The sequence below is a fragment of the Drosophila navojoa genome, chromosome 2, assembly GCF_054131105.1.
Source record: "Drosophila navojoa isolate 15081-1374.11 chromosome 2, UAZ_NAV_1.0, whole genome shotgun sequence".
Lineage (NCBI taxonomy): Eukaryota > Metazoa > Arthropoda > Insecta > Diptera > Drosophilidae > Drosophila > Drosophila navojoa.
Genome location: NC_142890.1, coordinates 27,988,853 through 28,004,316, shown reverse-complemented (window position 1 = coordinate 28,004,316; position 15,464 = coordinate 27,988,853). Strand labels below are relative to the sequence as shown.

Below are 15,464 nucleotides of genomic sequence, written 5' to 3'. Positions count from 1 at the left end.
TAAATGACTAGTCATCATTTAAGAGGCGTTTACTTGTACTTATCACTGTGCAACGCCCTTCAAAGAATTGCGTGTAATTTCCTACTCACTGCATTTGGTGCTCTAGCGCAGGCAGAGACGCGGGCGTCGCTTAATACACCAGCAATATAATACAAAAAAGCTAGCATACAGAGCATATTTAAGCATTATAATCTGCAATAATTGAAAAAAAAGAAAAATTAAGCACTTGAAACACCCTAATGTCTGCTGGACATGCGCTCTTTGTCGCTATGGGCGCTGCGATGGCGTTAGCGACGACGCAATGCGACGTTGGCGTCGCTGCATGAAACTGGTTTGAAATGATTTATTACAGCACATAGCGAAAAGCAACAACTAAAAGTAAAAACTATTTAGCTTGACTATTGTTTTTTGTATGGCATCAATATTAAATGAATATTGAAAACATTTAAGCGTTCATTAATTAACATACTGACCAACTATTGTAGTATAACACCTTAATGCACGCTGGACATGCGCAGGTTGCATTTGCTGCGGCTGCTCTGAGCGCCGACTCTGATGCCGACGTCGCCGTCGCCGTCGCCGTCGCAACTTCATCTGCTCTCTTAGCAACGCTCACGGCGCGTTTCGTGTTTTCGCCGCGCATTCCAGTGTTGGCTGTTGAGCGGTTCGGTTGTGAGTTCGCTGTTGCTGCGGAAACAGTTCGCTAAGGCGCGTCTCCTGTTTCGAAAAGTAAATAAAGATCAGCAAACAGCCGTGAATTTGTTAATAAACCAACACGAAATATTACTGTGTGTAGATTTGTATATAGTTCAAGCCAGCTAAAATAGAAATTGAAATGAAAAATCGACCCAAACAACAAGTGCGACAGGAAGCGCGCGCGTTGAAATCGTAACGAAAACGAAAACAAAGTGCACACTAAAAATATATTGTTGTATGTATATGAATGTGTATGTGAAATTCCATTTATTTGCTAATTGGAAATTGTATAGCTATTGATAGCCAATAAAATCAGTCACTTAATTGTGCTAATTGAAAAGAAAGTGGGAAATATAGAAAACCTATATACGTTCAGATATTAGTAAAAAGCAATAATACAAATTTCAATACGAGCGTGTTGCGGCAGAGCACTTACAGATGTGTTGCTGACCATATTTCCCAATTGGTATCGGCCCAAATTTTGTTTTTGGTAAGTTCTGCTTTGTTTTGTAAGCTGCGCTGTCAGCCCTCTCTCGGCGTCTCGCTCAGTCGCTCTTTGACAAAACATTGTCCAGTTATGAGTTTAACATTTTTTTCGGTAATTCACCTCTGGGTGTTCTATTGGCAGCGCAGTTGCCGTCAAGTGTCGCCTGTCTCTTTCGCTCTCACTCCCGCATTTGCTCTAGTACGCTGTCCAGTTTAAAGCTCAGCTCAAACTTGCAAAACGACTTTCAACATCGTTGGCCTGGTGTTGTTTTTGCTACTTCTATTCGCCGCACTGCCACTATAGTTGTTGCTGCTTATTTAATTACACCTACTGTTTTCGCCGTGCTTTAGTTTTGGTTTTGTTGTTTCGGCTGCTGTTTTTAGCACGTTTTTTTCTGCATGTCGAAATCGCCGCGGGCCTTAAATTGTTTTTCGCACAAAGCAATTATTTATTTATACACTAAATGCCATAATTCGGTTGGTTTTTTTTATTGTATTGCTATGGAAAATTATTTTCGAGACATCAGTTTATTGCACATCCGTTAAAATTGTTGATTGATATAATTTTTTATGACGCTTTTCAATGTCTTGACATTGGTTAAAATATTATTATAATGTGGTAAAAAGCCTTGACAACATTTTTTGCATGGTTCTTAAATGAAAAATAATAGTTATTTAAAATAAATGTAGAAAAAAAAAACCATTATACCCTGATTTCCCATTTTCAATGGGTTCAGAGTATAAAAATAAATAAATGAATAGTATTTGATGGAAAATTTCGAAAATATTTATACACTATGGAAAAATCAGGGTAGGAGTAATAAATATGTTGAAATGCAATTTATTCAACTATGGGTTGTCTTATACAGATAAATACCGTTAGTCCCTCTTATGGGGTTTCTATTTCAAACTTGAGCATAAATATAGAAAACCATTATCGGTTATCTCATAGTTCACAATGCGAATGTTCACGCTGTTTTTCCATTTCTTCGTTTCTCTTAGTTCTCTATGTCGATTGTTACCCAATCTAAAGCAAAGAAGAAGAAAAAACTACACACAAGTCGGGGCACGTCTCGCAAAAGTGAGACCCGAAAAAGTGCAGAACGTGACTCACAGAGAGCGAACGCAGCGTTAGCTACGCTTATCTACGGAGCGACTCGAACCTCTGAGTTCGAGTCCGAGTCCAAGTCCAAGTCGGAGAGCGAGAAACTCGCAACAGATTTCGACCCAAACCTTATAAAATACTTGAACGTAAGAAACAATCATAAGCTACCTAATCTTATGCTACGTTTATACACATCAATTTATAAATATATACGAGTACGTATGTGTATATATATTTGTAAACCGGTTTATAGGTAAACGCGTTCTGGGACTCGAATCGACGACATTCCATGGAAGTCAACATTGGATTTTGGGTTGGGGCTTTGGATATTTTATACCAGCTCCCTCTTAACTCATTTGGCATTCAAATTGTTTTCTCCCTGTAGAAGCCCTGAGGCCCATTATTAACAATTTATGTTGCAACTGCTAAATGCATTATGCATAATGCATTTGTTGACTTTGCTGATTGTCTCTAATTAAAAAATGTGGAAAAAATAACAACTTACAACTTGCAACTTGCAACATGATGTGGCAAAGGCGTTCGAGTCGCAACCTTCGCCTGAGGTTTTCGATTTTGCATAGATTGGCTTTGCATTCACTGCAGCAAGAGTCATAAATTTGTATATATATAGATGTACATATTTATGTATAGAGGCAAATAGACATCGCCTCAGTCGCAGCCACGTTTTAAATGCAGCTCTTAGCACAAGTTAAGGCTTTTGTTTTATGACCTTCTCCGCTGCTTAAGTCACACAGCGATTGGAGATGCGAGCAGTACCTCGCTAGAGGTTTTACAGCCTAGGGCACAGTGGTGCGAGGCTGATGGAAAACTAAATGCAATCAAACATTATTTAATGGAATTTCAATGATTAAGATCGTTTATGATATATTGAAAGTTTCGGAATTTAAAATGTGTCAAATTTAATTGACAATAATTACTAACTTAATTGAACATACGATAATTAATTGTTGTCAATAATTATTAATATAATAATGCAGTTTCCCAACATCAAGAAATTAATCGGTTATCATATAGCTAAAACGATTAATTTTTTTTTTAAATTCAGGTCTTGGGCAATTTCAACTCCAGCTCTCGCTAAGAGGGAAATTCCCTTCTATTGTTAACATTCTATAAAGTATGCAATTAGTTACAATTAAGCATTTAAATGTTATCTAATTAGTCAGCCTCTTAAGTAACAAAATTGTCGCTTAATGACTCCAAATTTGTCTAAATTTCGCTTCGGCCCCATTAAGCGCAGCTTTGAGCTCTGTGGGCGTTAGTCAACACTGTTCTGAGCCGTGTGAGTCGGACTTCTTAATCGCATCGCATTGCATTAAGGTTGCCCTGCAGACCCACAGACCTGACCTATGGCTGTGTGTGTTTTTGTCGTTGTAATTTCGTATTCTGTGTCTTTTTCTTCTCCTTTTTCTGCTTCTTATTTTGCATCTCTGTGTGTCCGTTGTCTCTTATTCGGTTGTATCTGTGGGGCCCTTCTTACAAAACCGTTTGCGGTTGGAGTTAGAGTTTATTTTTTGTTAAACACTTATTTTTGTGCAATCAGCACATAGAAAATTGCCTTTTGATCATCTGCGGTGAGGCAAGCTGTATGAGAAAAGATTTTGAATATCTGCGAAGTAAGCTCGATTTATAGATTTGAATATTACATACAATATAGACTTCAATTCACCTGAAAAGAAGATGATATTTTAAGTCAAAACCTATTTAACTGAAATTTCCTAGAATAGAAGAAATATCAAAATTATGGGTAATTCCTATATTTCTGTGAGTTCTAATATTCTATTCTAATATATGTAGTATGTATTCTAAAAGAAAAGCGCATAAAAATATATTTGAGATGTAATATGTAATATCAGCTCAATATCAGCCCTACCATAAAATATAGACTTCAATTCACCTTGAAAAAAACCTTTAATAAAAATATAAATAAAGTCCTATTAGTAATTCCTATCGGGCTGTATAATTTTAAACTCTTTTTAGGTATTATTTGATTTCTTTTAAAGGAAAATTTGTATTTCAACACCTACTTATCCCATTGATTCAATGTAAAAATGTAATGAGAAGTAAAATTGGAAGCAACATCTGCCTTTCTTTTCGTTTTTTTTCTATATCTATATGCAGTGAAGACAATGCCTAAATTATACGTTCAAGCTAAGCTTTTAAAACCGTTAGTTAGTTTCCAGGAACTTTGCATTAGAAGTTTTTTGTCTACCTGTAAATAAGGGCTATTGTCTTAAGTCTTTTAACTTATTTTTTCTCCTTCTCTTAATTTGATTATATTAATTTACTGTTAGCTGTTGAGGATGCTTCTTGAGCAGGTTAATTCAATTAAGAGCTTAATTGTTTTGTTGACAAACGCTCTTAACAAGTTACATATGGAAAAGGCAATGAACGTTTAACTTGTTAGTTAACTTGTCATAGGAAGTAAATTGTAGTTGTTGTCAGACACCAGACAGCTTTATAGAGAGTGTGTCTGTGTGAATAAGTTGATTAAAGTACCCACACATTCAGTTTTCAGTTTCTGTGTACTTTCTGTTGATATCCACTGTCATTTCTGGTTTATTTTCCTTATTCTGAGCTTCATCTTACGTATTTCCAAGAAAATGATCGTGGATTATATGAGATTATATTATTCTTTGAGTTACGCTTTGAATAGCATAATTAATTGGTTGTGGAAGATTATTAATTGAATAAATAATATTATGTAATGTAATATTATGTAATTTTTTGTCATACAAACAAGAGTATATATTCAACATTTTAATCCCATAGAGGGACATTTCACTTTTGTAAATGAGTATAAAACGAGGAATTGTCATTTTATTGTAATATATCCAAAAATCACTTTTATATGTAGAATTATATATGATTAGAATAAAATGTAAATGCTATTTTTCACAAGCGCATATCTTGCATACATACATACATATACATATATGTATGCCCATATATAGATCTATGTATGTATCTAGCTCAGCTTCTTTTATTGAGCGCTTGAAAAATGTATTCAATTCTGGAAAATTTTGTTCTGTTTTGTAGGCAGAGTTTATTATTCGACAAACACTTTTGCACTGATTGAACTTAATTCAATTACGTGCACCGTATGTGTATGGGTGTGTGTGTATGTCTATATGCACATTACATGTATCTTTGACTGCCTTTCTGCTCAGATCGGCCATGAACTGTAACCCGACTGGAACCCTGCTCCCCTGGCCCATAGAGCAGGAAGTTGTTGTATTTAGGCCTAGTTTTATGCTGGTAACTGGCGCTGGCGACCTAAAAGCCATTTGTTTTGGCTTTTGTGTTTACCTCTGCACACATGTCGCCAAATGTATGCTTATGTGTGTGTGTGTGTGTGTGTATTTAGTCACAGCTGCTGGCACAAAAATGCATTTAGAAAAAAAAAAACTATCTCTGTTTACCTTTCACAGACGGCCATTGAGGGCAGCCCACACACGCACGCACACACACACTTAGACCAATACACACACAGACAGTCATTGTTTGTTTATGCTTTGCACTTAGATACTTTCCGTTTTAGCTTCTTTTCTTCGTATGCACCCAATGAAGACACACAACCGATGCCCGGTGCAATATGGATTGCAATTTTCCATCATAAATAAACAATAAAGCATACGCTGTAAACAGCCGGTGTGAGTGCAGCTTACACTGCTCGAAAATAGATAGTGGGTCTTTCACTTCAAAAAAAATTAAGTTCTATCGTTAAGCAGTAAAATATGAGTTTGTAATTTTACTTACGACTTACACTGAGCGATTTTAGTTAATTACACATATTATAAAACTTAAATACTCACAAAGTAGCATTTTATGAAGTTAACCTTTTTAAACAGTTAGATAATTATACACAAAATGTTAGTTTTCTTTCAGTGCACACCCTCGTATATACTTGAATCATTTATGGCTTACAGTTTATCACGTGCCACCCATTTCACACTTGAAAATCTTACTTAAATTATTATTATAATAGAATTTTGTATCTCAGAGTTCTCTATACGGTTTTTGGATTTTGTTTGTTTTTTGCCCTTTGTGCCCGCCGCGTAAAATTCCCCGAACTTAAGATATGTAGGTATAGGAAAACAGTTGGCATACGGAGTTCGCTTGAATTTCTATTTATCTCGACATAAAAACCAGTTTTTTATTTTAGCCACAGAAGTCAAGCAACAGAAACAGTTGGTCCAATCGTGGCAAAACCCACACAATTTATTATGCATTTGCGATTATTATTATTGTATATAGTCGAATATCTGTCTGTATATATACGTACATACCACATGCTTTTTATGATCAATTAGCAAGCGAGACTGACTGACATTCGCTATCAGTCGGAATCGCTCATTACACAGATCGTATGATATACATACATACATATGTACGTAAGATATATACGTATAATACTTTATAGCTGAATACTGATTACTGAAAATGCAAATTAGATTGTTCAATTCATTGTTGTTAATGAATATTCTGTTGCGCACTTTCAACTTTTGTTAGCTCTCGTATTGAATCGGGCAATATTCCGTAGTTAACTTGAAATGCAATTTTTAATTAGGTTTCTTTTTAAAGATATATAGATATAGTTTAATAAACTTAAACAGAGTATTGAGTATGGGATAATAAAATCAAAACGTCTTCTTTATCCGGCTTTCTCTATCAATATTCTACTCAGCCTCTTGTTCTTCTATTAGTGTTATTATAGGATATCACAGCTTTGTATGCATATACATATACACATTTCCGCCTTAACATTGATTTATTATAATAGTAATATAATTGAATGATTGAAGCACCCTTGAAATTTAGGAAATTTTTTATTGTTTTGTGGGGTAAGCTGAGGTGTTGAGTTGTTAGAGTTAAAAATTAACGCTCCAATGCTAATCAATTACATGAACAAACCTTGAACTCGGGGCATAGATTAAAATGAAAGATATTATATATATAAAGTATACATATATATACATATATATGTATGTATATGATTATTTTCATATTTCGTTTTTTCTTTCGCTTTGGCAATGACAAAGTTGCGTGCAAAGCAACAGCAGAAGAGGAAAAGCGAAACAGCGTTGACCCCAAAAAAGTAAAAACCAAAAAGCCAAAAAGAAGGCAAATACCAATAAAATAAAAAGAGAAGCCAAAGAGAAGAAAAAGTTATATATATTGCACATATATGCTTATATACACATTCAATAAATTATTGGCTCTTTTGGTGGCAGAGTTGCAAAAGTCTGGGAAAATATTTGAACAAGTTTCTTGGGCACCCAAAAAAAAGTATACAAAGACGTCATACGCTTAGTTCTGTCTGATTTGAAAATAAGAAAAAACTACAAAAAGTCTGCTTTGGCACAGAAAAACTCATTAATTCGACTGTGATCGAGACACCCACAAAGCTTCCTATAGATCGGAGTTTAAACTATGCTCAAAAATAAAAAAGAAATATGTAATAACTCTGCTATAATATACACTTACATATAAAGTAATTTATACATATTCTTCGTGTGAGAGAAATCGTCCAATTGAGTGGAACGCAAATGAAAGTCGGGCTTAAATTTAATTATATAATGCCGCCCACATGGGCCGCAACAAGTTGTCGCCTTTCGCTCCCAACTACTCTGCTCCGGCATTTAAATGTGTTAAAATGCGACGGAGTCTGGGGAAAACCTTGTTGAATTTTGTTGTTGTTGTTGTTGTTTTTTCCAGCTGCCTGCTACTGTGAAAATTAGCCATGAAAATGTTGCTGTAAGATGCTCGGAGCTCAGCTAGAAAGCAAAAGTAAAAGCTGCGGCGCCTACTTTTGCTTTCATTTAACAGCTTGACAACAACAACAACAAATAGTTTAACATTTGAGCGTAGTTGGTGTACTTTCAATTTTGAAAAAAATATCAAATCATTTAGTTGACATTAAAGTTAAGCAAAAATTTTAACTTTCATATTTTGTTGCATGTGCATATTTTAAATATTATTTAAAAGTTTAGCAATTTATATTTATTATTTATATTTAAGCTGAAGTTTAACAATTTGTTCATTAAATTATATATTAACTAAAATGATTTTACATCTATTATTTTGCATTTGAATTCTTGTCAGATTTGGTTGTTAACTTTCTGGTTAATCCAATTGAAATTGCATAAGGCGTAGAGATTTTCCAAGTATTTCCACAGCGCATTAGTTAACGATTCATTTGTATGCTGTGAACTGCGCGTTGGCAACAGCCAAGACAACAATGAATGAACTCACATGAGTCACAACTCCAATGCACACATACGAGACTCACACTCGCACTCACACTCGCACATACACACTGACACTCACACTGTGGAGCTGGCTTAAAATGTTAACTCATCTGGTTATTCGGTTCGTGTTTGCGCTTGTGTTTGTGGAATAACCTCAATTTGGTTAACATTGCAGTCTGAGACAGACTGAGACAGAGTGCGACTGCGTCATGGCTTTAGTTTTAGTCGTATTTTTTATGCTCCCAACAAAAAGCGAAAAGCCCAAAAATAACAACAAATGCAGCTCAAGTCCAAACCAAAACAAAAACGAGTACACGTGCAAGCGTGTCCTGCGACAAAGGTAGATCCAATAGCTCTCCACGAGCACTGCACAGTGGGCAAGCCACATAAAATGTGGCATTATGTGGGATACATTATTAAGAAAGAAAATACCCTATGAAATTATAATTATTATTAATTTTATAATTTTGTGTATTACTACTACTGTCAATTAATATAAAAAATTTTAAAACAAATTTATGAAAAAATTCTTTTCTGTAGCGTGTTTATAAAATACAAATTTCTTAAAAACTAAGTAATAAATCTTATTAATAAATATATATAATATAAGAAATTTATCAAAGGATATAATGAAGCAAAAATTAATAAAAATAAGCATATTGAATATAAATCATAATGAAATCTATTCAAAATGCTATATAATTATTACTAAAATATTAATTCAACTTTACTTTGTAATAATTATTACAAATACATTTATAATTATTGCAGCGAATTACGTCAAAAAGAAAAGAAAGTGTAACGATAAAAACTACTTTTAAATATATATGTCCTGCTTTGGATTTGACTGGGTTGATTGAGTTTAATTTATAACTATCATTAAACACTCATTAAACTCTAACTCTTTTAGTACAAAGCCTTACTTTTAATACTTTATAGCTACTTACTTATAAGAGTACTTAACAGACAATTTCTTGATTAATTAATGCTACAAGTTTTATTGAATTATAAATTGATAATACTGAAAATATCATTGCTTGATCAATCAATTATTATTTATTGTAAAGTCCTCTCCGCACATAAAAATAAAATTGCAAAAATAAAATAAGTACATTTTTACCAATTATCCAGTTTAACCTGCACAAATATTTTTGATCGAAAACAGTTGAAAATTGCCCACAGTAAGCGGTAGCCCTCTTTACCAAATGTTTTTCAATTTCGTGACATTCAAATTGGCCACGTAAAAAGGGCAACGATTTACGAATTAGTTGCCTCCGAATCCACATGTAACAAGTGGGTAATTGTTGTTGCTATTTTTGTTGCTATTGTTGTTGTTCCAATTTGTAGTTTATTTTGGTCACCTGAAAAGGTTTATTTTTGTTTGCTGATTGTTGTGGGTGTGTAAGTGATTGTTGATTGAATAGCTCTTGTCCTTCAGCTGATTGAATGTGACAGCTTGGCGACAAGGCTAGTCCAAGTGGATATGTGGAGAGAGCATGTTAGATTAATCATGGAAAAACTGTATATATATATAAAGTTGTATTGATATTTTATATAATATTAATAAAACTACTTGAGTAAAGCTCTGTAAAGGCAACACTTTCATTTTACTAAAGTAGTTTGAGCCATCATAAAAGTTGTTATCATAGCTATTACATTTTTTGGTGCACGCCTTCCCTCATTTCCTCCTTTCCGTGCATGTAAAAAGCAACCCCAAAAGGCAACAGGGCGCAAGCTGCCTTTCAGTTTGCCGCTTGGCCACACTTTGCCATTTCATTAGGCAGCATAGATTACAATCTTGGCCATACCAACTGCAGTTTATGGGGGGCCCAGCCCATAGCCATTTATGTATGTATATACATATGAATATATACATGTTTAATATCGTATATACACATTGCACATATGGAGATAAATTCGACTGTCTGACAAGTCGCGTGTCTAAATTTGGACTCAAATTGGCTCACTAAATCAAATTTAGTATTTGCCCCAAATGCAGGCGATGTGACTTTGTTTTTCACTGTCTACAATTACATTAATGACAAGCGTTATGTAGTCGATGCAGATAGATACTGTATGACAAAGGAGATATGCGACACGAAATAAGTTCATTTGTTCGTTAATGCTTGCGCCCGGCCCGCTGTATAATTGCCTTCAATGCAGTTGAGCAATTATATAAACATTGCACTAGTTCCCCATGGAATGATGAAAGCTCCCCTTTCTAATACAACATAATATACGATTACCATACCAAAATAAATATAGCAAACAGACTATTTCAAAAATTCTTCGCTCTTTGAATAAATTTGTATATCATATTTTTGTCATTTGCCATTCACAACGACTTTTGTTTTATTTCATTTTATAATTTTTTTTTTTTTTTTTTTTTTTTTTTTTTTTTTTTTTTTTTTTTTAGAAATAATGCTATGTTACTTAATGCTCCACGTCTATGATATTTTAATAGGATTTCTTATTTAACTTTTGTTATTATTATTTATAGTATAAAGATATTCATAAGGTAATGGCAAAGTGTGATATTATTCTATTGCTTTAGCATGTTTTGTATACATATAAATCATTCCTGGCTTGGTACCATTGTCATTAATAGAATGTGATACAGTTAGATTATTAAATGATCCTTTGTCTTAATTTTTTTTTTACCTCTAACAATTTGTGATTATATTAATTTCGGATTTCTCTGTTGTTTTATAACGAATGCCTAAAGGTGTTATATCTGGGTCTACTCGAATATACTTTGCTGCTTCTAAGGCTGTAACTCGCTATTTGATTGTGTGTCATTCGTAACACTGTTATTGTAAATGCGTTTTATATTTTTGGTTTTGGGTCAGTTGCCATTCACAGGGAATTCAGTACAGTCTCCGCCTAGTTGTGGGACAAACTATTGTTAATTAAATAGAGCGCACATTTGTCAGCTTTATGATTCCACTCAGGTCTTAAAGCTTGTAGTTCGCATACAGACGGACTTACATACATACATACATACATACATATATCGAGCTCACGAAATGGACAAATTTGCTTGCTTTTCGCTTTTAATTTGTGCGGCTTTTATTGTGGTTCCAATTTGTGTGAAACCATTTTATGATCGGACAATTGTAGTTGATGCAAACTAAGCGGCTTTTGAATTGGCTTTGTGTGGCTTGATTTCGACACGAGCTTTATAAGTAATTGGAACTAAAGCAGTTTATGTCAATAAATCAATTTACCCAACATTTCAATTGATTATAATTAATTGCGAAATTGCAAAAAATTGATAGAAAAGAAAATATATTTTGTTGGGATCTCTAGGTGTTCACTAGGTAGGTGTATGAATATATCTAAGTACATACTCCAAAATGTGGAGATGTCTTTTATTTGACTTCTTTTATTTATATTTAATTTCTAAATATAAACAAAAAATATTATTGCTATTCATTTATAATATTATTGCAATTATGATGCTTATAGAAGTCTTTATAGCAGATCTTCAAAGTCTGCCATTGCTTGACTTTTAATTTAGCAAAAAATAAAATTTGCGAATTTGTGCTAAAAATCTGGCAAACATCTGATGTATTCGTGGAAATTGATGTTAATGCATATAAAAATACTCTGCACCCATATAATCTATGTCAATTATTGAGTGTAGTTAAATTTTTAAAATTTTTAATATTTCTATTGCGATACTAAGTAATATTAAATAATATTAAATAAAAATAACATTTTATATAATATAACATGCAACTATCAAATGTATCTAATGCTTCTAATCTGTTCAATGGCGAGCTGTGGGAGCTAAACTGATATTAAAATTTTTCGAAATTACCAAAAGCCAGAGGCATCGCTGCCTGGTTCAATAAACGCCACAGCAGTTGGGCCAGCAAGGTCAACATTTGTTGGTATTTATTGGCATATTATGAATTTGTGAATATGTTTTTTTTTGCTTCTATTATTTTGATTTCTATTTTAATTACGTTGAAAGTTCAGCCCGAGGGGCCAAAAAAATATATATGTACACATCAATGCGCCGAAATTTGATTTCCCTCGAATGCGTGATATAAGCAAATGTCATGCAAATGAGTCATCCAAGAGCGAAGTCAAATGAATGGGATTTGATTTGGTTGCTCTGAAGTGTGAATAGAAAACATCAAGAAATATCGATCTACATAATAAATAAATATAAATCAGTTGAAATGGAGTTATTTCTCTTTTTGTTGGAAGCTCGCTTAAAATTTCTCTAATATTATATAATGTTTCGCTGTCACACGCTAAACTAGCTCCAATTATAATCGAGTGCTGATGAGAAAAAAGAAGTGTATTGGCTTTTGCGAGATGTCCGGCTTGCGTCACAGTTTTTGGAATCATCAAAGCGTGGCAAATCGGTAAACAGCAACTTGTTTATTTAAGGTGCGATAGACTCGAAACTTAAAGTACATAAATATACTCGCGTAGAGGAGCTTGACTACAAAATTTTTAGTAAATAGATCAACGGACTGCGGATAGAATCTTAAAATGGTATTTGCATTGCTATTGATTTAACTTAATAATAATGTATGTATATATCATACAATAGTCTTGGAAGAACGGATCCAATACATTGCAGTTTCAATACATGGAAAGTTTTGAGTCCATCCTAATATGTTTAGATCTTAGTCAGATTTATTTGAATTTAAGTCACAGTTAAGAAATGCTTCACATAACTAAATATTCTTAAATATATACCTACATAGCCAAATTATATATTTTACTTTGAGTTTTATATGTACTGTTAGTTGTCTAACCATTGTACCCTCTATAAGTAAGAAGCCCACGTGGGGTCTCTCAGCAGTTTTATCAACTTCTCTATTTTTTAATTTTTTACCACCCACTACTCGACTCAACTTTTCCCAAGTTGGGCAACTGTCAACATCTTATTTTTTATTTTTTGCAAACAATTAGTTTCACATTTCGACATACTCATAATTACAAGAGTCTAGCAAAAACAGTTATAAATAATTTTACGCGGCGTACTGTGAATTACAATCCAAAACAAGTAAATGGCAAGAGCAAACATGGAATCCCTGCTTTGTACAATAATTATCGCCTGGCAACCGCTATAAAACGTCATGTGCTTCATTCCTCACTTGGCTGATTTTTAAAGTGCAATAACAATAACAAAAAAAATAAAACCTTTAAGAAAAATGAAGTAAAATAAAATTACGTATTTATTATCGTTAACTAAATGCCAGTGTAACTGCATGAAATACTCACGAGCAATTAGTCTGCTCTGAGATCTTTGATTAACTAGCCTAACTGTCTGCATTCTTCGTAGATTCTAGAATTTCCACAGTGCGTGCATAATACTAGATTTAGGTTAGCTTTAGTTTTGGTTCGTGAATTGTGGTGATTAGTAACGCAATCCGCAGTTGGCTGCTGAAAGAAAGCGGCAAATGCTTCAATTAAGGCTAAAGATTATAAATTATTGGTGTTCTTTAAGAGTTGATTTAAATTTTTTCAAAGATTATCAAAGAGTGAAACAGATACAGAGCGAGTGGGCAATGCGACGGAGAGAAGTAAGTGAATGAAAATGCTTCTCCCATTACATTTTCTCAATGATCATCAAAGAAGACTTTCCAGCATTACAATCATAGTTTTATTTCTTAAGCCTGTCCAGATTAACGCTCCACAATCGCTGCTCATCTTTCGATCATTAGTTAAATAATTCCTGTTTGCTTGTAGAACAATTTTGTCATTTGTTAGATATGTTGGGCTTACTTACTAATGCTTTGTATAAAACGATCGCCGATCAAGATTTGCAGCTCTCACTCAAACAGAATTATCTAACGTTCTCAAGAGTTCAATTAAATTTGTTAAGGCGATCTTCAATGTAAAGTCTAACAACGAATTTTCTGTATTACTCTGTGAGCTTTTCACATAACGATCACCGATCAACGATCATCTCTTTGCCTAACCTGTTGATCATGTGAAACAGAAATTCCTCACGTTCTGTTCATCAATCAAAGAAACAGTTCAGACTTGAATGACTGTCTGATCAAGTTTCAGGTCTCTGGCCAGATCATTAGAGAGGACCGTCACAGTTTTCAGCAATAAAGTTTCCAACGTTTTCTGTTTCACTCGAAGTGAAATCATCTTAATTGCAAATCGATTTCATACTAAAGATCATTTGTGGATCTCCGTTGCAGCTTTAGCAAAAACTGGTTTAGCACATGCACCACGATCATAAGTAGATCTCTCATATTGTTGTTGGCAGAGTTTTTTTTCTTTCTAGATTCTAAGCCATCCGTTCATCTTCAGTGCGTTGCTGCTGAAGCGGAAATGATAGCTCTTCTAGTCTAAGGTCTGCGGATTGCTTCAGGGGTTTCCATTACCATTTCTTTTGGTCTGCACTTGCTGTAATATTTCGCTGGAGTCACGTTTATAACTTGTTTTGATTTGGGTTAAGTGTAGGGTTCAAATTGCAAGCCAAACCCTGCGCTCTCTTCTTTCATCAGCGTTGGTTTCTTACTCTGCCATGGGTTTGCCAGTGGCTATAGTTCAGCCATGTCTCGTAATTTGAACTACGTAATGGTTCGATTGTGCTGTAAGATTACGGTAGGTCAGTATGAAAAATATCTCTGACTTAATTTATATGTCAAATATGTATATAATTATAATAATATTATGTTATTGCTTTTTTAGTACAGTTTAAAAACTAAAATCTTGTTTTAAACTTTTGTTATTGCTTAAAAATTTGCTATTTTTATTTTAAGGTTTTTTTTTTTTTTCATTTATAGGCGTTTATTTTCTATTTATGTAGTATTATTTTAAAGTTAAGAAAAAAATAAATAAATAAGTAAATAAAGAACACACCTTGGATAAATAAAAATTTGTATTAAATATTCTTAACAAATTTATTAGCGAATTATTTGATT

At 33.6% G+C, this 15,464-nt stretch overlaps 1 protein-coding gene across 3 annotated transcripts in view; it reads left to right on the top strand.

The window, feature by feature from the left end:
- The first annotated feature begins 631 nt into the window (after nucleotides 1-631).
- The window catches only part of LOC108659702 (uncharacterized), a 26,862-nt gene continuing 12,029 nt past the window's right edge, over nucleotides 632-15,464 (top strand). For 2 of the 3 annotated variants that reach the window (XR_016197651.1, XM_089265491.1), the window contains exon 1: nucleotides 632-1,200. The gene's annotated coding sequence lies outside the window, so the exon portion shown is untranslated. The remainder of the gene's footprint in view (nucleotides 1,201-15,464) is intronic. The other variant, XM_018112745.3, reaches the window with a different exon arrangement.